This window comes from Gorilla gorilla, chromosome 3 (assembly GCF_029281585.2).
Source record: "Gorilla gorilla gorilla isolate KB3781 chromosome 3, NHGRI_mGorGor1-v2.1_pri, whole genome shotgun sequence".
Lineage (NCBI taxonomy): Eukaryota > Metazoa > Chordata > Mammalia > Primates > Hominidae > Gorilla > Gorilla gorilla.
The window spans coordinates 209217704-209242479 of NC_073227.2; the positions used below are offsets into that span (position 1 = coordinate 209217704).

The 24776-nt window shown below is 40.5% G+C and overlaps 1 long non-coding RNA gene across 1 annotated transcript; it reads left to right on the forward strand.

Moving 5' to 3' along the window:
• The first annotated feature begins 6267 nt into the window (after positions 1 to 6267).
• On the forward strand, positions 6268 to 20775 carry LOC129533161 (uncharacterized). Its single transcript, XR_008679205.2, has 4 exons — positions 6268 to 6321; positions 9186 to 9327; positions 20473 to 20534; positions 20634 to 20775. It is a non-coding gene; the product is annotated as an uncharacterized lncRNA (long non-coding RNA).
• The last annotated feature ends 4001 nt before the right edge of the window (positions 20776 to 24776 follow it).

Consider the following 24776-nt stretch of genomic DNA (forward strand, 5'->3'; position numbering starts at 1 on the left):
TCCCAAGTAGCTGGGACTACAGGCGTGCATCACCACGTGCAGCTAATCTTTTGTATTTTCAGTAGAGACGAGGTTTTGCCATGTTGCCCAGACTGGTCTTGAACTCCTGAGCATAAATGATCTGCCCGCCTGGGCCTCCCAAAGTGCTAGGATTACAGGTGTGAGACACCACGCCTGGCAGTCTTTTTACCTTTTGATGGTGTCCTTTAATACACTAAAGTCTTAATTTTAATAACAGCCAGTATAGCTATTGTTTTTCTTTTGTTGCTTGTGTTTCAGTGTCATACTGCCAAATACAAGCCATGGATATGTACTCCTATGTATTATTTTAAGAGCTTTATGGTTACTAGCTGTTATATGTAGATCTTTGAGCCGTTTGAGTCCATTTTTGTGAGAGAAAAGCTCGACTTTTTTCTTTGGCATTGGGATATCCAACTGTCTCTACAGCATTTGTTGAGGAGACTCTCTCTTTCCCCATTGAATCGTCCTGCTGAGAATCAAGTGGCCACCGATGGATGGTTTATTTCTGGACTCTGAGTTCCTTCCACGAACCTGTATGTCTATCCTTGGTTGGTGTGTGACACTGACCACTGGAATGGTGACTCTGGCTATTAGTCTCCACTCCTAAATCCACATAAACTGCAGTCTCTTCTCCCAGTCTCAGCCATCAGTCCTCAAAGTCTGTATGCACCTTTTTATTTATTTATTGATTTTTTTGACAGAGTCTTGCTGTGTCATTAGGCTGGAGTGCAGTGGCGCGATCTTGGCTCACTGCAACCTCTGCCTCCCGGGTTCAAGTGATTCTCCTGCCTCAGCCTCCCGAGTGCCTGGGACTACAGGCATACACCACCATACCCAGCTCATTTTTGTATTTTTAGTAGAGACAAAGTTTCACCATGTTGGGCAGGATGGTCTCGATCTCTTTCTTGACCTCGTGATCCACCCCCCTCAACCTCCCAGAGTGCTGGGATTGCAGGCATGAGCCACCGCGCCCAGCCTGTTTGCTTTGCATCTTTTTTATAAGAAAACATGCCTTTTTTTTTTTTTTTTTTGAGATGGAATCTCACTCTGTTGCCCAGGCAAGAGGGCAATGGCACGATCTTGGCTGACTGTAACCATTGCCTCCGGGTTCAAGTGATTCTCCTGACTCAGCCTCCCGAGTAGACGGGATTACAGGCACACCCACCGCACCCAGCTTTTTTTTTGTATTTTTAGTAGAGGCGGGGGTTCACCATGTTGGCCAGGCTGGTCTTGAACTCCTGACCTCAAATGATCCACCTGCCTTGGCCTCCCAAAGTGCTGGGAGTACAGGTGTGAGCCATCGTGCCCAGCCAAAATATGATATTTTAGATTCATTTATTTGTCACCCTTTGTAACCAACTCTTTGTCCTTTGTTTCAACATATAGAGATGAGCTGGGATCTAAGTAGATCTGCAGCCTCCCTCTTGTACTACCTTGGGAAATTGAGCTGAAAATCCAGAATGCCTTGTTTTTCCATTCCTCACTGGATGTTTCTAAAGTTTTGACTGCCTTTCGAACAATGACATTTTCCTCCTGTTCTACTTTCTTCTTTTCCTCTCATCACTTTTCCTACTCCACAACCTGCCATGCAGAGTGGAAGATATGGATGGAATATTTTTAATTTGTTTAGAGTGCTTATATGATTTAGTGTTTAACAGCTTAGGTCTGTAGCTAGTCACCCTAGCGTAGGAAACTGACTCTGATATTTTCTAGTTGTGTGTCTTGGAACAAATTATTTAACTTCTGTTTTCCAGTCTTTCATGGCGAACTAATATTAATGAATTCAATGAAAATATAGGAGCAGTAAATGATTCTGTACATGTAAAGCGCTTGGAAGAGCCCTGGAAAATGGTAAGTACTCAGTCACCTCAGGCTGATACTAACTAGCATTTCTGAATGCAGCTGAGCTTCATAGCCTCGCCCGGGCTTTGGCTTTTTGCTGTCTTCACAGCAGATCTTCCTCCTGACTCCGAGGTATTCATTGTCCAGTTTTATTGGAAGACAGGGTAAGCGTAAGAGAGACGGAACGGCTAACTGTAAAGGAAAACTAGATCAGGAAGTTATGTGATCAAGAATACAAAGCTGTTCTCCACCGGGTCTGGTGGCACGTGGGAAAAGTACAAAGAACCAAGAAGAAGCCTTAGAGTCTAGAGCCACGGGAAAGGCTGTGCTGATATATTCAGAGGGAAATCAGTAAAGGGAAAGAGTGGGAAAGAGTCTACATTATCTTTAAGGCTCTTAGACTCTTTTTAAAGACGTGCACATACAGTCAGCGATAGGCCACCTAAATAGTAATGGTCCTATACGATTATACAGAGAGCTGCACATTTTCTATTACCTCATGGCATCATAGCTGTCATAATGACATATCACAAAGCATTACCTGTTCTATGCTGAGATATGGTAATATGCACAAATATTTACCGCTGTGTTACAGTTACCCACAGTGTTGAGTACAGGTTTGTAGCCTAGAAGCAGTAGGCTGTAGCACGTAACCCAGGTGTCCAGAGGCTGTACCATCCAGGTTTGTGTACACTCTGTGATGTTCACACAAGGACAAAAATTGCCTAACGATGCATTTCTCGGAATTTGTCCCCATCATTAAGCAATGCATGAGTGTATATGGTGTTGAATTTTTTAACTTCTTGAAGTTTGCAGTTAAGCATAATTTATAAAATAAGAACTTTTCGACTCAGATGAATTATCTATGCAACATAAGCAGCAAATAGTTAAGGTTTCATAAATAGCAAACTCAATTGTCGATATTTTTAATGTTATATACGTTTGTTTTTGTCTCCATTCAGACCCAACGTTTGGAATTGAGGAAGACTCATTAAAGTTGGAAAAAGTTCTAAATGATTTGTCAAATATATTAACATGAACTGTGGTGAATAAGAAGAATTATATCTTTATTTGTTGTACAAAGGGCCTTAGAATAGATCAGTAGAGGCAGTTATCAGGAATTGGAGTCACGTCTGAGTTTCTCTTCTGAGGAACTTGCTTTTTAGGAGGGCTTGTCCTAAAGCCCTCATTTAGCCACATTCTGTGATATTTTTATTTGAATTCCAAGAGTACTTGTGTAATCAGATGCCTGTGTGATGGTAAGAACTCTGGGTTTTCATTAGTAGTATCAGGACGTTCTTTCAGAAACAATGGTACTTGGAGTTAGCAAAGTAAAGACTGAAGCCTATCTACTCTTCATTTACGTACGGTACTCCCCCATCCTCATGCTTTCACTGTGGTCTCAAGACACAAGCAATGTGACATCTTAACTTACATAAAAGGATGGTAGGGAGCATTGTTGGAATAAATGGAAAGTGAGTAGCCGCTGCAAATGACTGTGACTTTAAGTTGGTGACTCTTCAGAACAGAGGTCTCCTTTTATCTTCTTTTTATATTACTTGGCATTTTGTGCAACTACTTAGCACCTGTCCATGAGGACTGAAAACTCTTGGCTTAACATTGAAGACCAGATTTATGCATGACCCATATCTCTACTTGGGGAAAGCTGGAAAGTGTCTGAAGATTGTTACTGGGAGGCTCTGTTCGATAGATAAAAAAATTCAAGCTGCATATTGAAGAGCTGGGGAGAGGAAAATAAAAACAAAACAAAAGAACACTCTAAAAGATACAAAATATTAAAAAAGGAATAGAAAGGAAAAGAAAAATGCAGGCTGCAATCAGGCTGGGACATTCCCTTGTTCAGGAGAGTAATGGTCATTATCAGTATCAACCGCAGTAGCTATGGCTCTCAATACCTCACTTAACTGGGAAGTTTAATCCAAATGTTTGCAACCCCTTTATTAAGCCAACTTAGAAGCATCCTCTTGAACTGGAAAGATTGCCAAAGAATATTGTAATTTTTCGATTGAAGGAAAGTTTGTATACAATTGTTTCCTTATGTTGATCTCAAGGCACATACTAGATGGTATGGATATGTCAATAAAGCATTCCTGGCCGGGTGCGGTGGCTCACGCCTGTCATCCCAGCACTTTGGGAGGCCAAGGTGGGCGGATCACCTGAGGTCAGGAGTTCGAGACCAGCCTGGCCAACATGGAGAAACCCTGTCTCTACTAAAAATACAAAAATTAGCTGGGCATGGTGGTGCATCCCTGTAATCCCAGCTACTTGGGAGGCTGAGGCAGGAGAATTGCTTGAACCTGGGAGGCAGGTGTTGCAATTAGCCAAGATCACACCATTGCACTCCAGCCTGGGCAACAGAGTAAGACTCCATCTCAAAAAATAAAATAAAATAAAATAAAATAAAATAAAATAAAATAAAATAAAATAAAATAAAAAAGCATTCCATGTATCCCTCAAGTAGAAGGCAAACTTTATTTAGTGTCAGACAAATGAGCTACATTACTTTTTCCCTTGATTATTCTGTGTGCAAAGATGTAGGGAGAAGTTATTTTTATCTAGTTCAATCTCAAGTCACAATGTAACGCACTTTGTCTCACAGCTATGTGCTATTTATTCTGTGTATTAAGTTCTTGTAAACCACGACGTGACTCCTAAACTAAGCAAAATGCAGCATGAAATCTCTAGTGCCTTTCTCATTTCTACGACTACAAGATTCCAACTCTTCACATTTTTCTGTTGGGAAATATTCGTAGTATTCATATTTAGCTATTTGTATAAAAATAGCACAGCCTCTCTTGAGAGTTTCAATCAATATTTTTTAGCTATAAGTTTCCAAGAATGAAATCCTTTACTTAACAGAAAATGTTTTCAGGATATTATACCAAGTTACGTGAACATAAATTTCATGGCTAAGTCCTGGTGGTACAAGGGACCTCAGATAGTATCCAACTCAATTCCCTCCTGGTTTAGGGAAAGAAACTAGACCACAATAAAATAACAGCATATCCTTAGGTCACATTGCCAGCTGAAAAGCTAAGGCATTTAAAATGAAATCTAGAGTGGTACTTTTTGGGATTATTTATTATTTCTATGTTTAATAATTTCCTGCCTCATTTTTGCCTTTGTCTACCCAAGCATTTTATAAACAAGAACATATGCAATAAAATATTAAATTATAAATGAGTAAAAACAAAAATATAAATAGAAAGTCAAAACCAAGAAAAAGAAGAATATAAAATGCATGCTGAGGTCAAGAGTTTGAGACCAGCCTGACCAACATGGTGAAACCCATCTTCACAAAAAAAAAAAAAAAGAAAGAAAGAAAAAAAGAAAACAAAAGGCCGGGCGCAGTGGCTCACACCTGTAATCCCAACACTCTGGGAGGCCGAGGCGGGCAGATCACGAGGTCAGGAGATCGAGACCATCCTGGCTAACACGGTGAAACCTCGTCTCTACTAAAAATACAAAAAATTAGCCAGGCGTGGTGGCAGCCACCTGCAGTCCCAGCTACTCGGGAGGCTGGGGCAGGAGAATCGCTTGGACCCGGGAGGTGGAGCTTGCAGTGAGCCGAGATGGCGCCACTGCACTCCAGCCTGGGTGACAGAGAGAGACTCTGTCTCAAAAAAGAAAAAAAAAAAAAAAAGGAATTATCGTCCCCATCGGGGCTCCCAAACGGGTTTGCTGGAAGCTCTTGCAAGGCCATTGCAGTTCCTCCTGCCATCGCTCACCCTCGCTGCTCTCCCTGCGACCGCTCCCCTGACTGCTGCCTCCAGCGGTGAGTTTGGGCTGTTTCAGAACTTTATGTGTATGGAATACAGAAGTTTGCTTCCTCTTTAGCTGGGCTGCTGTTGCTCAATAGTGTGCTTTTGGGGATCATGTGCAGCAGTGGTTCGTTTTCGTTTCTGAATAATATTTCTATTGCATGGGGTATCTAAGAATCTATCGACAGTATTGATGATGAATAGAGAGCTTTCCTCCAGTTTCTTTGACTGTTATGCATAATACTAGCATGGATAACTTTTGTGCATTTCTTTGCGTTCCCATTAGCACACAACTCAGTTGAGCATATCCCTAGGACTAGAACTGGTGAACCACAGGAAATGTATATTTTACTTTGGTAAACAATGCCAACATTTTCCAACATATAATTAGCCTTCCTGCAGCAGTGTAGGAGATTTAGTTCTACCACATGCTAGGCAGCACTTGGTATGACTTTCTTTTACATTAGGTATTCTGGTAATGGTATTACATTGCGGCATTGGTTGACATTTTACTGATCCCTAATTAAGTTGAGACTCTTCATATGTTTGCCGGAAGGCTGCCCAAGAGAGTTCCGTTGACATCAGTTGTCATGGTAAAATAATCTACCACTCCTCTTTCCAAGTCCTAAAGTGTCCCTGATTGGCCATTTCGGTCTTCTCTTTGGGGTCTAGCCAGGTTTGTGTCTTTCGTTTATTTTTATATAAGGTTGTTTGCATTTTTCTTATTGATTTGTGGGAATTTCTTGTATATTCTGATAATGAACTTTCAGTTATATTGATGACATATATCTTCTCCTACTTTGCAGCAGGATCTTGATAAACAGAAGGTTTTAATTCAATTCTAATTCTCAGTAGTGATTTTTGGGTCCTGTTTTTGTCCACTTTATGGACACATGATATTTTTCTATTTTCTTCTCCCTTCAAATTGAGGTCTTGTATTCTTCTGCTTATGGCTAATGTAGAAGTCAATATTAACTTTTTTCACACAGATTTCCAATTTATGTCCACTTATTAAAACACTGCTTTCCCCCACGATACCATCTTTGCTATACATTGAATATCTATACCTGTTTTTTGTGTGTGTGCGTGTGTGTGTTTTATTTTTTGAACTCTCTCTTCTGTTCCTGTGGTCTATTTATTACTCTTTCACCAATAACCCACTGATTTGAATAGTTCAACTTTAAAATAAGGTCTGATCGTCAGTTTTGTAAGCCTTCCAACTTTGTTATTCAAGATTCTCTTAGCCATTCTTGGCCTATTGCATTGGGCATTTATATTTTAGAATCAGTTTATCCAGGTGCACAAAAAAGGTGGAGCTTCTCATTGGCGTTGCGGTGAAATTTGTAAATCACATTGGGAACATTGATATTTTGCAGTACTGGGTCTCCCAGCCTAGAAACAATGTATATCTTTGCATTGATTTTGGTCTTCTTTAATATCTCTCAATAATATTTTGCAGTTTTCAGAGAAAAGGTGTTTTATACCTTTATTTTTAAAATTATTTATTTATTATTATTATTTTTTGAGATGGAGTCTCACTCTGTTGCCAGGCTGGAGTGCGGTGGCGTGATCTCGGCTGACTGCAACCTCCACCTCCTGATTTCAAGCAATTCTCCTGCCTCAGACTCCCGAATAGCTGGGACTACATGTGCACACCACCACGCCCAGCTGATTTTTGTATTTTTTTTTAAGTAGAGACGGGGTTTCACCATATTGGCCAGGATGGTCTCGATCTCTTGACTTCGTGATCTGCCCACCACACAGTCCCACAGTGCTGGGATTACAGGCATGAGCCACCGCACCCGGCTGTTTTATACCTTTTTTTTAAAGCCCATCATAGACTGCATGTATGACAGCAGTCCCATAAGATTTTAAAATACTGTATTTTTGCTGTGCCTTTTCTATGTTTAGATCCTTTTAGATACACAGATACTGACCATTGCGTTACGAGTGCTTACAGCGTTCAGTGCAGTAACCTGCTGTACAGGTGGGTGTGTAGCCTAGGAGCAATAGGCTGTACCACACAGCCGAGGTCTGAGGTGTGTAGTGGGCTACACCATCTAGGTGTGTGTAAGTGTACTCTATGTTTGCACAATGACGAAACTGTCTGATAGTGCATTGCTAAGAACGTATCTTCATGGTGAAGTGGCACAAAAGTAGCACTGATATTTTCAATGCTATTTTTAATGAAATTTAAGAAGATAATTTTCTAATTGTTAATTGCTGGTATACAGCAGTCACTTGGTTTTGTCTATTGACATATCCGGCAACTTCTCCAAAATCACTTATTAGTTACATGTTCATCTGTAGAGCCTTTTGATTTTCTATGTGTATAATCAGTCAGAGTTAAGCATGCCAACACCAGGAGCTTGAAGCGTGGGTATTAGACCGGAAGTGTCTAAAGACGAGCCGCCTGCTGCTGGATAGTGCACGGTTCAGGAAGTTTGCCTGCTCTCACTGCTGAGGAAATCCACAGCCCCTGGCGTGGAGGGTAGAACAGTCCTACGCACCTATTATGTGATGGGATTAATCACCTTGAAGGGAGCTAGCAAGTGCTCAGCACTGAATTCCTTTATGACACACAGACCTGTATTTTCTGTTTGAATCATTACAGAAAAATGTTATTTCAGTGGAAAGCTTGAGATTAAGCAACTTCTTCTGTTGTTTGTGTTTATTTTAAGTAAATGGAACTTGCCAGAATGTTTTATTACAGAGGCCCAGTAACTACCAGACTAGTAAATAAATTTCGTGACGATCACTGTAGGAAAGTCTGCAGTCTTTGAATGAAAAATTGTCATTTTTACAATGAGAAGCAAGAATTTTGAAACATTAAGTCACAATTTTCCAGTCTATAATCATCGATCAACTGCCTAATTAATAAATAACCTTTTAAATGGTTTGGACTTCATTTTGGTTAGAATCACTTAGGCAAATGGCAAATATTAATGTGAAATTAGAGCTGGCAAGTAAGTAGTTATGAATAATTTGATAGATTATGACAGCCCTTTTGTAATATTTTAAATCACTCTTATTGCAGTTAGCAGACAATAATTGTCAGAGTATTTGCATATTACTTTAGTTAACACATGGGCTGTTTTAAAATGAAGTATTTTTGCTCTTATCCTTCCACTGGAATTAATGGGTGATGTCATGTATTTGCTTTGCTTCTTACCATTGTATTGATTTTATCACCTGATTATATACTGTACAACATAAAATTATTATTATTTTTGCCATCAATAAGAAATTTACTTGTTTTAAAAAAATCCAAATGCTTTTTAAAACTAGCGTAGGGGAAGAAAATATACCTAATGATGCCTGCTCACTTGGAACCTGCTTTTTAGAAAGCAGCACATAGGGTTGAGATAAGCTGCTGTGACTAGAATTTGTAATCTTACTCAGCTGGTATTCAAAGGCGGTAAATGTGAAGGGGCTACTGAAAGCAATGAACTTAATAACCACATACCAGAGAGGACATTAGCTGTGATATTACAGATGAATGCAGGCTGCTATGTAACTTTGTGTCTTTGCTTTTTAAAGTGATAAATGGAAGCCCTGCGAAAATCCGTGAGGTGAGCACGTGATAGCCGCTGACTCTAGAATGAACAGTATTAACCCCACTGGTTTGGCGCATGATGAAATGAAGGACAGATCCATTGTGTTTTCAGTAAAGGACAGGATGGTATGTAAATTCAGTGTCAGATCTTGATATTTAACTCAACAGCTAAAATATTTCCACAACAACTTCAGCTCTCAGAAAAAAAAATGTAATCCTAATATTTCCTTCAATTAATCTAAATTCTTCTTTAAGACAAATATAATTTAAACTTGCCATAAAAATGATGGGTACTTGTGGGAACATTCAATCACTCCTATTTTAAAATTTTGTAATTTTTTGTGTCTTATTATTTATAATCACTTTAAAATAACTATAATTATTTTTCTCAAGGTTTGACACGTTATAGCTATTTTTAACATCATTCAATCTTTACTGTCAGGTAATTTTTGTAAAATTGAATAATATACAACATATGAGCTCAAGATATTGATTAGAAAACTAAATTATTATAATTATGGTTACTCGATTTGTAACGAGATGTTAAATTTCTTCTTTGGTATTTAGTGAGACTTTAAATATTCTGTGTTCTGTATATGGTATATTATAGCTCACATGTCTTAATTTTATTGATAGGTTTCAATACCTCTGTTTCTTTTTTTGCCTGCTTGATATACTACTTTCTGAAAAGGGTATTTTGTAATCTCCAACTACAATTGTTGATGTCATGATTTCTCCCTACAATTTAATTGTTGCTTGATACAATGTAATCCTATAGTCAGTTACATATGTGTTTGTGGTAGGCATGGTGGAGAATCTGTTCTATTATTCCCTGAAATATTTTATACATATTTAACATTCTTTTTTCCAGCATGACATTTTTACTGTAAAATCTTTGTCAGATACTGAGATTTCTACTCCTGCCTTCTTTTGGTTCGTATTACCTTAGTCTCTCTTTTTCCATCCTTTGAGCCTCAGTTATCCTGTTTTTGATATCTACCTCTTCCTTTTCCTGAATCAGAAAATACTTTAACATATATTTATGTCCTACGGTCTACTGGTCCACACCCCCACCACAGCCATATCATATTGATAATGTCTTCATTTTAGTTTTGGATTAACTTGAATACATTTTCTTTTATTTTGTCCTGGCTTTATTTTTTTTTTAGACAACAATTTAAAAAATAACTTCTACTTTCCATATTACTGCGTATAACCTCTACTTTCTATATCACTTATAACATACTTGAATATTGTGTTCAATTTCTTGAGGATACTCTTAAGTACATATCTGTCCATTGCAAACATTTTAAAAACTGTATGCCTGAGAATATTTTTATTACAATCTTACAAGTAATGGACTATTTAGCTGGGTAGAAAATTCTAGCTAAAATGATTCTCCTTCAAAATGGTAAAAACGGGTTTCCATTATCTGTTTGCATTCAATGTGTTGGTTTGCTCATTTGTAGATGATCTTTTCTATTTAAAAGTTTTTTTGAAGTTTTTTCTTGTATACAAATATTTTCAAATTTTCCTAGAATTTATCTGAGTGTGCTTTTTTTTTTCCTTTCAGTTGTTTGGTCCTCTGTGAGCTCTTTTACTTAAGATCATTCATCTTTCTTGAATTCTGAGAAATTCATTTCCATTATTTCTTATATACTTCCTAAGCTTCATTTTTATTTCTCTACTCTTGAGACTCATAATTTCGATGCTGGCACATTTATTTCTAGCCTGTATTTCTCTTAGATTTTCTGTTCTATCTCCTCTGTGTCCTTTATTGCTGCCCTCTGGAAGGTTTCACCACTTAGCTTATGTCTATCCTACTATTTATATGAACCATTTCTTCTTCATTTCAACTGTGACGTTGTTCATACTTCCATTTTTACCTAGTTCAGGTTTAGAGATGCTTTGCTCCTGTTTGATATCGTTATTGTCCTCCCTATCTCATAAGCATATTTACCATGCTTAGCTGAGCTCCTTAATCTGTGTGTTCTTGTAATTATGTTTCTGATGCATAGATTGTCTCAAGGATCAGTTTTGAACTTCTCCTTCTTTCTTTTATTTTTTTTTTAGACAGAGTTTCGCTCTTGTTGCCCAGGCTGGAGTGCAGTGGCACGATCTCGGCTCACTGCAACCTCTGCTTCCCGGGTTCAAACGATTCTCCCGCCTCAGCCTCCTGAGTAGCTGGGATTACAGGTGCCTGGCACCATGCCCAGCTAATTATTTTTTCTATTTTTAGTAGAGATGAAGTTTCATTGTGTTGGCCAGGCTGGTCTTGAACTCCTGAACCTTAGGTGAGCCACCTGCCTCGGCCTCCCAAAGTGTTAGGATTACAGGGGTGAGCCACCGTGCCTGGCCTGAACTTCTCTTTCTATCTATACTCTTTCTCTGGTGATCTCATCGTGCTTCATGGCTTTAAATATTATTGTTATGACATGATTCCCACATGTTTACCCCCAGTTGGAACCTCTCACTGAGTTCCAGACTCAGATATCCCACTGCCTATTTCTTATCTCTGCTGTCTGTATAACAGGCCTCTTCAACCTCAATGTGCCAGACTGACATCCATGCATTCTGCACACGTGCCAGCTGACCTGTCGTCTTCTCCATTTCAATGAAGACATTTCATTCTTCCAGTTATTCAGACCAAACGTCTTTCTACCTTCCACATTCTTGATTCCTTTCTTTCGTACACATTCTGCATCCAGTTTACCAGAAAGCTGTTGGCTTTACACTCACAATATATCCAGGATGTGACCACATTATACCACTCCACTGCCTTATCTCTGATCCAGACCACCACCTTTTGCCTGGGTTGGCCCTGTAGCTGGTCTTCTTAGTGTACTTTTGCCTCTTTCTACTCAACACAGCAGACAGAGGAGAGTCTGTTAGCAGGCAGGCCAGATCATGTCAGCCTTTTGCTCCAAACAGTCTAACAGCTGTGTCTCACTCACAGTGATTGTCAAAGCCTCGCTGTGACCTACGGGGCTCTACCTGATGCCCATCCCCCTTCACCTCTGACTCAACCCTCTGACTTCAGCCTCTACCTCTCTCTCTTACTCACCCTGTTTTGCCCACATTGATCTTATTCTTCCTCAATATGCCAGACTTCTTTCAGGACTTCTGTTAAAAGTCATATTTCTTCCCTCACCCCCATCTAAAATTTCACCAACATTGTTGACCATTTTAGAGCTCCCCTCCCTAATTCACTTTTCTTTCTTAGCATCCATCACAACCTAATATTATATATACCTGTTTATCCTATTTATCAATTAAGGTACATCTACATACAGTAAAATTCTCCCTTTTTCGTATACAGTTTTGTGTGTTTCGACAGATGTATACAGAAGTCGAAACACCATCACAATAATGATATGAACAGTCTCATTGTCATAACGCACTGCCAGACTCTTTCTGAAACTGGCTGTACCATTTTGCATTTTTATACAAAACGTGTGAGTTTCAGGTGCTCACCGCTGACAGCTGCAATTGGCATTATGAGGGTTTTCTTTTTTTTGGCCATTCTAATTGGTATTTAGTAGTATCCCATGGTTTTAATTTGCATTTCTGTAATCATTAATGATACTGAGCATCATTTCATGAGCTCGTTTGCCATTTTGATGTTTTTCTTGATAAAGAATCTGTTTGAATATTGTGCCCATTTTCTTACTTAGGGTTTTTCTTATTAAATTTGAGAGTTCTTTATATGCTCTGGATGTAAATTCTTTATCAGCAAAATGATTTGCAAATGTTAGTTTTCAGTCTACAGATTGTATTTTTACTCTTTTTTTTTTTTGAGACGGAGTCTCGCTCTTTCGCCCAGGCTGGAGTGCAGTGGTACGATCTCGGCTCACTGCAAGCTCCGCCTCCCGAGTTCATGCCATTCTTCTGCCTCAGCCCCGAGTAGCTGGGACTACAGGCGCCCGCCACCACGCCCGGCTAATTTTTTTGTATTTTTAGTAGAGACGAGGTTTCACCATGTTAGCCAGGGTGGTCTCGATCTCCTGACCTCGTCATCCGCCCACCTCGGCCTCCCAAAGTCCTGGGATTACAGGCGTGAGCCACCATGTCTGGCCTGTATTTTTACTCTTAATAGTAATTTTCAAAGAATGGAGATTTTTACCTTTGATAAAGTTTAATTATCACCTTTTTCTTTTATGGATTTAGTCAAAGTTCAACCACAAATGTAAACACAGTAGAAAATCTATCTATCTATTGTCTATCTATGTATCTATCCTCTATCTTTCTATCTAGATCATCTATTCTCGACAGCAAGAGAGAAAGAGATTTATTACAAGAAATTGGCTTACCTAACTGTGGAGGGTGGCTAAGCTAGTTCAATATACGTAGGGCAGACAGTCATGAAGATGAAGCCCCTCATCAGGTTGAACCGTGGGCACGGGCGTGGGCAGTATTTTTACAGAATTTCTACTCTCCAGTTGTTTATTCCTGGTATATAGAAATCTGATTGATGTTTGTACATTGACCTTGTGTTTTGCAACCTTACCGAAGTCACTTATTTTGTTCTAGCAGCTTTTATTGCAAGTTCTCTGCGATTTTACACAAAGACAATTATGCTGCCTACACATTGTGACGTGTTTCTTCCTTTCCAATCTGCATGCCTTCTGTTTCTTTTTATTCACTTACTGTGCTAGCTAGGACCTCCAATGTCATGTTAATTTGGAGCGGCTTGAGTAGCGTCCTTCTGTTGTTATATATCTTATGTACTGACTTCCCCCGTTCCTCGCCAGGGTTAGCACCACGGGGCGGGATGTGGAGGTAGGGCTGTTTCTTTTTAGGATTCTTGGCTCTTTCTCCAATGCCAGTAACAATGCTCTAGTAAGCAGTCAATAAATAGCTGATCTTTATTATGCTGTTTAGTTTGTTTTCTTTCTCTTGAGGGAGTTTTAGTTCTTGTCTTGGAATTTGGGCCTGTGAACACATATTTGCAAGGCCATACCACGTCCTAAAGACCAGATCCCACTTGGTGGGTTTAGGAAAGAGAGGGAGGGTGAGTCCCAGTGTGGAGAGCCCAGGCCCCTGGAACTCTGGTGGACCATTGCCATCTGCTGCCACTGCTTCCAGCACATCACGGCCCTTGAGAAGAAGTGGTGCTGGAGGAGGCTCCGCCTCAGGGGAAATGCACCAGTCTGGGGACTTGGAGGAAGAGGATGGAAGGGAAAGGTCTAACAGCAGGTGGCCATTCTCTTTGATTTTTGCCCCAGGTAGGATTTCCTAAACCTTCACGTTACCCCAAGGACACCTGCATAGGTGGTGTGGGCTGTCCTTTGCATTTTTGCAGTGTAGCGTCACGCAGGAATCATTGAAAAGCATTTTCTTCCACCTTTTGACTGCTCCGTCCAGTGACTATGCCCAGACTACCACCTTCAGCCTTCCACCCGCCTCCTCCCTCCTCCCTATGCCCAGGCTACCACCTTCAGCCTTCCACCTGCCTCCTTCCTCCTCCCTGCCACAGCTTTTACTTTTCTCAGGTATTCTCTCTCTTTCCTTTTCTTTCTTAATAACTTTTTTTTTCTTTTTTTTTTGAGATGGAGTCTCGCTCTGTCACCAAGGCTGGATTGCAGTGGCGCGATCTCGGCTCACTGCAACCTCCACCTCCCTGGTTCAAGCGATTCTCCTGCCTCAGCCTCCCGAGCAGGTGGGATTACAGGCGCGCGCCACCACGCCCGGTTAATTTTTGTATTTTAGTAGAGATGGGGTTTCACCATGTTGGTCAGGCTGGTCTTGAACTCCTGACCTCATGATCCGCCCGCCTCGACCTCCCAAAGTGCTGGGATGACAGGCATGAGCCACCGCGCCCGGCCTTAAATAACATTTTTAATTGCAGGAAGTTCCAAATCGATGTGCAGAGAATATTGTCATGCCCCCATGTCCCCTTCCTCCCAGTTAAACACTATTTGCTCGTGGCCAACACTGCTAGGCTCCTGATCGATGCTGAAAGCCACCTCCGGGCATCACACCAGTGGTGAATTTGCATCGCGTCAATTTAGCAAAGTCGCTATTGCACTTCCTAGAATTTCTTCTGCGGCACAGTTCCAGGGAGCCTGGCCCACAGGAGAGCTGCGTGAGATCCGGAAGGCCGCAGAGCGCTGGGCCAGGTTGATTTGATGCGTGGGGGGTCGGTCCGGGGCATGAGGCTGCCGCCTCCAGACATGCTGTTGCTTCTCTTCCGTCACAGGCAGAGCGGGCCTTGCCGCTCCCCGAGCTCCGTGAGATCCTCCTTCGGCTTCTCTGGTTTCTGGTCCAGGCCAGGGTCTAGCTCCATGTGAAAAGTCACCTTCTCCTGCAGGCACCTGCGCGTTGAGGGTGAAAGGCTGGAAGGTGGCGAGAGATGAACCCGGCTCACAGCTTGTCCTTGTGTGGGCTCTGGCCCATTCTCCCAAGTTCCAGTGTCGCCCCTCTTCACCCACTGTACATCGCGTTCCCTGCCCAGCTACCCGCCTGAACACTCAGTCTCCAGCAGCAGCAGCAGCAGCAGCAGCAGCAGCACCAGCAGCAGCAGCAGCACCAGCAGCAGCATCAGCAGCAGCACCAGCACCAGCAGCAGCAGCAGCAGCACCAGCACCAGCAGCAGCAGCACCAGCAGCACCAGCACCAGCACCAGCAGCAGCACCAGCAGCAGCATCAGCAGCAGCACCAGCACCAGCAGCAGCACCAGCACCAGCAGCAGCACCAGCACCAGCACCAGCAGCAGCAGCAGCACCAGCACCAGCAGCAGCAGCACCAGCAGCACCAGCACCAGCACCAGCAGCAGCACCAGCAGCAGCATCAGCATCAGCAGCAGCAGCAGCAGCAGCAGCAGCAGCAGCAGCAGCAGCAGCAGCAGCAGCAGCAGCAGCCTGGCATAAATGGTGTGACCAGCTCCCCTAGGAGCTGAAGGTCAAATCTCCAGAGTAACCCCTTACTGTTTACCTCTCCTAGGGGTTCTGCTTCTCTCATTGAACCCTTACTGGAAAAATATCATTTCATCTATAAATATCAGTATGTATCTCCAAAAACTACAAACTCATTTAAGTAACGAAACTTGCATGTCCTTTTCTAAAACACACACAAAATTAAAAATGACTTCTCTCGAGTCTCTTTCACCCTCCCAAACACACTTTGAGAATCTATTTTCTCAGAACTGATCTTTGGGGGAGAAACTCATGTAACTCCCATCTTCCTGGCCCACTAAAATATACCATCTGATGAAATCTATTAGCATATTATTGTTTTAAATACTGGTATCTTCGATAGAGAGCAGATATCTTGTAAAAAGATAGGCTATTATAAATTATTTGTGAAAAGCACTGGCTTGTCTAGAATATCTTTTGATTGTCTGTTTTATAGTCACTTTAAAGTCACTTTTAAATGTATTTCTTTCTTTCTTTTCTTTTTCTTTTTTTTTTTTTTTTGAGACAAAGTCTTGTTCTCTTGCCCAGGCTGGAGTGCAGTGGCACAATCTGGGCTCATAGCAACCTCTGCCTCCTGGGTTCAAGCAATTCTCCTGCCTCAGCTTCCTGAGTAGATGAGATTACAGGCGCCCACCACCACGCAAGGCTAATTTTTATTTTTATTTTTAGTAGAGACGGGGTTTCACCATGTTGACCAGGCTGGTCTTGAACTGTTGACCTCAGGTGATCCACCCACTTCAGCCTCCCAAAGTGCTGGGATTACAGGCATGAGCCACCTTGCCCGGCCTAAATGTACTTATTTCCCAATGATATTAGAAAGTTTGTATATTAATGTGTTGGCACAGAGTATGCACCTATGCTAGTATAGGGACAATTATTGTGATGGATATAATTTTAAAAGCCCTTTTATGTATTAGGGAATCTAATATATTGGTATTGGTGAAATTTCTTGACAAAATTTCCTGGATTTTACTCCATCATCCATTAATATTTGACTGAATTTATGAGCCACTAGAAAAGTAGGTAGATTATATCTGAACCTGTTGACGTAATGATTGTGAATCTGTTTAGCATTGGAAGTGACTTTTGAGCAAATCAGATTGTAATTACTAACTTGGTAATCAATTGATCATTGTTCAGGGAGATTAGTGTAACAGGTCCTTCCATAATCAGAAACTGAAGTAGTCATTTTCCCAGCATTTATTTTTATCAATACTAGTAACACCAAATGATGCTTTATAGCAGAAATAAGTAAAGAAAAGAGAAAATATATCCTTTTTGGAATTTGAAGAGAGTTTTAAAGTTAGAGCCCATGGTTGAAATAGCCATCACAAAGGAACCGAGGATGAAATTAAGGAGTAGGTCAGGGATGACATTAAGGTTGTGATAATAACTGAAAATTCGAATCCTCGCCCTGCAAGAAACATTCCCACACACAAGCAGGAAGACTGCTACACAAAACCCATTTGTTGTTTTACAAGACACACATCTGCTAACATATTGTATTTGGTTGCCAGTTACCAGGAATAGTTTTCTGTTTGTTTTATAACCAAAATGTGATGATTACTCTGAATTAAGGTAGGAAGAAAGCTTGTTGGTTCAGGTTTCATGACAAAGAAGTTGGTACTAGTAGTTAAGGCCCAGACTCCTAACTCATACTGATAATTCTTACCTTGTCTATGTGTGGTAAGGAGATTCTTCCACAGTCTTAGAATTTAGGATAGGATTACAACACCAGTGTTCTGACTATAATGAGCAATCATTTATTTTTCACCAGAAAGGGAAAACAACCTTTCTGAGAAATATTTGCTGGAAGCCTGGAAATTAAAATCTTATGGGACAAAGTAAGATAATTATTTTCCTCCAATATGCAGACTTGATTATATTTCTAGTCCTATTTAAAGGTATGAAAAATCAGTCATGTTATTAATGATTATTTCAAGTTGTTCCATTTTTCAGTTAAACTGATTATGTGTAATAATTTTAGAAGAGTGGCATCATTACCACAGTTAAAATTCATAGACTCTTCCTGTTTGCCTGAACATTTCTAAGCATATATTTTAAAAAATAAAACTATTCAAGTTTTTGCTACAAAGATGTTTTTCTAATTGATTGTCTTGTTTCTGTATTGTAAAAGCATTTTGAAAAACATTTTTTAGAGTTAGGTAAGTTTAGCTGTATATTCTATTATTTACTTATTGGCAAGATGTTAAAAAAAGTTGATATTTCAGAATTATTGAAACATAGCTTGTGTTCTTTTTTTTTGAGACAGAGTCTCGATTTGTCACCAGCCTGGAGTGCAGTGGCACGATCTCGGCTCATTGCAACCTCCACTTCCCAGGTTTAAGTGATTCTCCTGCCTCAGCCTCTCGAGTAGCTGGGACTACAGGGTGCGCCACCATGCTCAGCTAATTTCTGTATTTTTAGTAGAGACGTGGTTTCACCATGTTGGTCAGGCTGGTCTCAAACTCCTGACCTCATGATCCACCCACCTTGGCCTCCTGAAGTGTTGGGATTATAGGCATGAGCCACCGCGCCCGGCCCATGTGTGTTCTTTAATAAGTGAATAAAGCAAACATAATATGGTTTTTAGAAAGACATATTTGTTTAGTTTGTAAATTAACTTACATGAAAGCATTGCTTAAAATGTCCTAATGTCATGTAAAAACTTCAAATCCATTTAGTTATTAAATTCTTCCATAAATATTTAAATTATATTAATGTATAATATCCAACACCCAATCCGAGAACATTTATATATAATTGAATACAAGCATTGAAAATGCTTTTGCAATAAAGTAAAAAAAAGTTTTTGCACATTTTCCAAGGCTAAGGAAAACTTACATAGAACTGGAGAAGACAATGTTAAGAGGTGCAGGTGAACTAATATAAAACTGAGTTGCAGTTGTCTTACGTTTTCCATCCTTCCTCACTCAAGGCTAGGGGAATTGCAGCCACTTAATTGAGATTTATTTGCAACACACTATTGCAAGGGAAATAAAGAGTTTAGCTGGAGTCACCTTTTAGTTTCACAGTTTAATCTATTGTTGTTCACATGATATGTCTTCTCCAGCTCATGACGTGTCCTGTTCTTCCAGGTCCTAAAGTAGGATCCCCAGAGAAAAACAAAGGCAGTCCGGGCACGGTGGCTCATGCCTGTAATTCCAGCACTTTGGGAGGCTGAGGCGGGCGGATGACGAGGTCAGGAATTTGAGACCAGCCTGACCAACGTGGTGAAACCACGACTCTACTAAAAAATGCAAAAATTAGCCGGGCGTGGTGGCGGGCGCCTGTAGTCCCAGCTATTTGGGAGGCTGAGGCAGGAGAATTGCTGGGACCCGGGAGGCGGAAGTTGCAGTGAGCCGAGATTGTGCCACTGCACTCCAGCCTGGGTGACAGAGCAAGACTCTCAAACAAACAAACAAAAAAAGCAAAGTCAAAGAAGATAAATACCTATGCCCGTATTTGCACATGGGTTAAATTCCTCCTGGGACAAAGGGAGATCAGTCAGTCTTCAACAGTCTGGAGCAGTGTGTTAACATTATAGGGTGGCAGTCATATTTATGCTACAGGTCAAAAGCTAATAGCCGCTGTAGAATTCTATCCATTTCAACGGAAAACTTAGTCCCATAATATAATATGATGTAACCTAGCACAAAATAGCATAGAATAACACAACGTATCAATCTAAGATCCAAGTAATAGCCAACAAAACTAAAGAGTTTACAATCTTGTTATATTTTTCTTACAAACATAAAATAATTCAACATTTCTAATATTTTCAAATAGCCCCTTCTAGTGAATAGCAGCTATTTCAAATACTACACTCTTATTGCAAAGTGTAATTTTGTATTACCTAATGTCATAAAATACAGAAACTTTTGACTAAGCCTGTCAGCCAATTAAAAAAATATATACACCTAGTGTTTTCATTATGTACAATGGAGTTTAAAAATAAATATGTAATGAGAATAAAATTTAACTTCACAGTTTGCTGAACTTTTGACCAACTGTTTTTGGGTAATTTGGATATAGACGATCTCCTCATTATTAAATTCATTCAAAATAAAAATTAACTAAAAGGTATAAAAGTTATTTATTCATTTAACTGGCATACGTGTATGCCCATGACTGCCAAGCGGTCGACTAGGTACTGAGTATTACACAATGGTAAATAAACAGGCAAAATTGTAGTTTCCTGTGTGGAAATCAGTCTAATGTAGTGCACTTACCTATTGTAATTAACTAGTAGAGTGTATATGTGTGTTTTGTTTTCCTTGTTTTTATATAGAACAAAAGGAAAAATACATCACCATGATAAAGACCAAGTCTTTCTTCTCTCTTTCCCCGTTTCCAGAGGATTCCAGAAAAGTGATGAGGAACTAATTTAGGGAAACATGGCTTCATCGCAGGAAACAGGTGAATACATCCCCATCCTGTGTGGGAAGGAAACAGGACAGCCATTGTTGGGTGGCAGAACCTACAAGGGGCATTACCCTGTTGATTTACTCACTACAGGCAAGAATCCCAAATGCAGGTGGAAAATTTTACTGGGCACCGATGACTCAGAAGAGTTCATTGTGGTTAATAGAAGTAAAGCCAGAAGTCACCATAGATCATCTACTGACCACATGGGAAAAGCTGAAATAAAATTGATAACACTAGAAACGCTTTACTCAACCTCTGCTGATCTGATTTATTGAATCAAAGCTTTCATTTGCTTGAGATATGAAACATACTGATCTCAACACACTGACCACGGTCTACGCAGTGGTGCATACCTGTGGCTCCTAGAACACGTCCTCTCTAAGACTCCCCCACATCCTTCCATTCCTGCCTGGTGACAATGCTTAATAAGAATGGTTGCTCCCAAACTGATTTACGTTGGTTATATTTCATAATTACAACATTTTATTAAATATTATGTAAGTAGGCCGGGCATGGTGGCTCATGCCTGTAATCCCAGCACTTTGGGAGGTCAAGGCGGGTGGATAACTTGAGGTTAGGAGTTCGAGACCAGCCTGGCCAACATGGTGAAACCCCATCTCTACTAAAAATACAAAAATTAGCCGGCTGTCATGGCGCACACCTGTAATCCCAGCTGCTTAGTAGGCTGAGGCATGAGAATCACTTGAACCCGGGAGGCGGAGGTTGTAGTGACCCGAGATTGTGCTACTGCACTCCAGCCTGGGGGAGAGAGCGAGACCTTGTCTCAAAAATAAATAAGTCAATAAATAAATAAATATTATGTAAGTAACAAAATGAGTGTGGAAAAGAAAGTTGTTTCTATACCAGCTAAGTAAAATGTATTGGAAATATTTGATAAAGCAAGTAGGTAAGAAAATCATGAGTGGTGTAGAAGGCACGTGTTACGAAGGAGGGTCAAACCCCAGATGGGTTCTGCATTCAGATCGCTTCTCAAGTGGCTCCTTTCCAAAGGAAGCTAAACTTGAATTCATACATCAAGAATTACGGTTTTAGTTTAGGTCAGAAAAATAATACCTATTGCCAGTCAGAATCACATATGCAAAAGGCCTCAGCCCTATGACAAATGTTTGGCAAATGATTGCAAATTTATTTGTTTTGAGTTAAAATAACATGTTTAGGAAATGTAGGTATATATTTTAAAAATAATCAATTCATTTAACCACAGATCTTGATAGTTTCAAATAAAGCTATTTCTCATATTTACATAAATCCTTGAGACAGTCTGAATTATTATAACTTAAACGGTAAAAGAAGTAAATAGATTAGAAATGTGTGAACAAATGAATGGGTGTAATGAATAAATGTTTCTATTCTAAAATTCAAACTTTGGCAGGGTGTGGTGGTTCACACCTATAATCCCAGCACTTTGGGTGGCTGAGGTGGGCAGATCACCTGAGGTCGGGAGTTCGAGACCAACCTGGCCAACATGGTGAAACTCCATCTGTACTAAAAATACAAAAATTCGCTGGGTGTGGTGGTGCACACCTGTAATCCCAGCTACTCGGGAGGCTGAGGAAGGAGAATTGCTTGAACCCAGGAGGTGGAGGCTGCAGTGAGCTGAGATTGCACCAGTGCACTCTAGCCTGGGCAACAGAGTGAGACTCTGTCTCAAAAAATAAAAAAAAGTTACTTTCAAATAAGAATTTTAAATTATTATTTTCTATAGGGACAATAGAAAAAAATGCCTTGCTTCTTGCATGGTTGATCAAAATTTGAATTTCAAAAAGAATTTTTTTGAGACATTCTAAAAAAAATAATTTTGCATGAGTTTTCTTAAAGAGGACCTCCAAAATTGTACAGCCTGGGCTGAAGTTCACTGTTGCAGTCACGGCTTATTACAACTTGACCTCCTGGACTCAAGTGATCCTCCCACTTCAGCCTCGTGAGTAGCTGGGACTACAGGCATGTGCCACCACACCTGTTTAGTTTATTATTTTTTGTAAAGATAAGGTCTCACTCTGTTGTCCAGGCTGGTATTGAACTCCTGGGCTCAAACAATCCTTCTGCCTCGAGCTCCTAAAATGCTGGAATAACAGGCATGAACCATCGTGCCCAGCCTAAAATAATTATTTTAGCTTTTTAACTCTTTATTGGCAATGTGAAATTTTTAGGATTGTTGTCAAAGTTTGGAAACTTCTATCAACTTGCTTTTGCATAAGCACTGTAAGATCGAGAGCACTTTTGCTGTGTTAGTGACAATTCCACACCTCTTGCAGTATGAGGTAGGCTAAGATATGTGACCGGAAACAGTGGGCTCTGAAAAGCATGTGGATGCTCATAGAGTCACGCAGCTATGCCTGCTGACCGTAGTGTTGCCACAGTGCTTCACGGTTGCAAGAATTCAGGAAGTCACGCTTCACCTGATTCCTTTAAAAAAAAAATCATAACGTGTTTATATTGTTTATAGTTGGCTTTTTTTTTCCCCCTGAGACAGTGTCTCGCTCTGTTGCCCAGGCTGGAGTGCAGTGGCACAATCTCGGCTCACTGCAGCGTCTGCCTCCCGGGTTCCAGTGATTCTCCTGCCTCAGCCTCCCGCATAGCTGGGATTACAGGCATACGCCATCACGCCCAGCTAATTTTTGTATTTTTAGTAGGGATGGGGTTTCGTTATGTTGACCAGGCTGGTCTCAAACTCCTGAACCCAGGTGATCTGCCTGCCTCAGCCTCCCAAAGTGCTAGGATTACAGGCGTGAGGCACCGCACCGGCCTATAGTTGGCTTTTGGAAGCAGCTTATGCAATAGATGGTCCTGACGCTTAAATTTGATTAGATTCACAGTTGACCTAGCTGGAAGAACCAATCATTCACAGATAGGTGAGGGAAGGAACTGGGTCCAGAGGAATAACATCCAAAGAAACTTCATGTTTTCACAGAGAAATATTCGCTCATGCTGTGTGCCAAACTGTCTAGGATTCTGCACTGCTGTTGATGGCCACTGCTGCACTCCCTTCTACTCTGTGTGCTCAGGTGTCATTGTTTATTGATGTTTTCATCTTTATCATAACCATAAGACTACCTTAAGTTACACAGTGCTTTTGATTTTTGAGGAATGTACACACACACACACACACATACACACACACACACACACATTATCTCATCAGTTTTTGCTTTTTTGTTACATCCCCATCAGGCAAGTGGAGTAAGTAGGGTTGACTCGCCCAGGGTCACCTGTTTCAACTAGAACATTGTGATACCACATATTCAGGGTTTGCTTCAGGCTGTATCAAGTTCTTTTCTGTATCGTATTTATGATATTATGATATTTGAACACGCTCATAAGTCTGCTAGCATTTTAGGTTAGTTAGTGAGAACCGCTGCCACAGATGACCTCTAGTTGTAGTAATTACAGTAAATGCTTATTTCTCAGTCCAATATCTTAAAGGCCAATGAAGGTACTTCTGATGCGATGGCTCTCACCCTTCCTGAGGGGCCCAAGCTGCTTTTGTCTCATGGTGCAGCCATCTGAAATGCAGTCTCCAGTAGAATGAGAAGGCATCCAGGAGAGGGCACGCAGGCATCAACCCCGCGACACAGATGGCTGCTGTCACACGCTGCGGTAGTGGTCACATGGCTGTGCCTACATGCTGTGAAGTAGGGAAACATATTCCCTGGCTTGGTAACAGCTTTCTGTGCAGGGAATAAGTAAGGAAAAAATGTACTTTATTTCAAAAATCAGTTATTTCAGTCAAGTTTTTAAAAAGACAAGGCCAAAAGAAGAGACAAACTTATAAATAGTTTCTTCTTGGCTACCACACCAAAACCTTACTTTTAAGCTTAAACCATGAAGAAAGATGCTCAGGATATGAAACTAAAAAGACATTCAGAGGGCAGAGTACCTATATATAATTCTTTTACATTTATATTTTCCATATCCACATCTTGTGTGAATGCATTTTTGTTTGGAAACCTGAAATATAATTTATTATAGATTTCTATTCTAATGTATATTCTGATTTAACCCCCATATATTTTTAGAAGCATATTATTAAACATTTTGAATTCATTCAGGAGCATTTTTTTGTTTTTTCTTGTGTGTTTGTTTTGTTTTGTTGCATGTGGTATTTCAGAATACCTTATGGGACATGAATCCCTTTCCAGGGGGCTGCAGTTTAGTGGGCAGATAAACCGCATTCATGAAGTCAAATGCAGTGGGAAAATGCAAATGCCTGAG